Here is an 868-nt window from a genome sequence, read left to right as displayed (position 1 = left end):
AGTTGAACGGTTTTCCTTTCGCTGGAAAAAAACCCACCCTGATGCTACTGTTGGAAGCGAGCCGTTAAAGGACGGGTTGGGCCAGTCCTTACCACTCAAAACGCCGCAGAAGACGTGCGGGAGGGAGAGATGGCTGATAGTTTGCAAAGGACTTGACTGACCTTGCAGCTGCCCTTCTAAAGGGGATCTTGCCCCTCTTCAACGTGCCTTTTCCACCCTGTCCCCGGCAGTGCCACCGGTACCCATCAAATCCTGACGACCTGGTTCGGTGAGCTCAAACCACCGAGAACTAATTTGTTTTCCCTTTTTTCTGCTGCTGCTAAAGGCTGAGTTTTCTACCAGTTTAACTCCTCAACTCCACCTCACTTAAACTGCCAGGTGACAGTCAGTGTCAAGAGCAGCATGCGGCCAGGGGAACAGGGACGCTTTTTTTTTTGGCTACTAGCAGTTAGCTGCGATGTCAACCCACACCGCCAGGTCTCTGATGGCTCGGGAGACTAAAGACACGGTAGAGAGGGCAAAGGAGAGACAGGAAAAGCGTGAAATCAAACCAGACCAAGGATAAAGGGAATAGGCATACTAGATGCAAAGTAGGGGCTGGACTGTGAGCGTTGATCGTGGGAACAGATGGAGAGATAGCGAGAGAAATGACACCCATTACACTCAAAATCACACGTGTGAGAGAGGGGGAGAAGGGAGGGCAGAGCCAGAGCGTGGGGGGGGGTGAGATGGAATTCGCAAGACGGGAAAAAAATTTGCAGAAAATAATGGTTTAAGAAAAACTGGAATCGGAACTTGCTGTTCCTGGAAAAATTACCGTCTAGTTGCATCAGCGTGCTTAGAAAAGAACAATCCTTTGAAAAACAGC

Source organism: Rissa tridactyla, chromosome 1 (genome assembly GCF_028500815.1).
Source record: "Rissa tridactyla isolate bRisTri1 chromosome 1, bRisTri1.patW.cur.20221130, whole genome shotgun sequence".
NCBI classification, from domain to species: Eukaryota; Metazoa; Chordata; class Aves; order Charadriiformes; family Laridae; genus Rissa; species Rissa tridactyla.
This window is presented reverse-complemented; position numbering follows the sequence as displayed.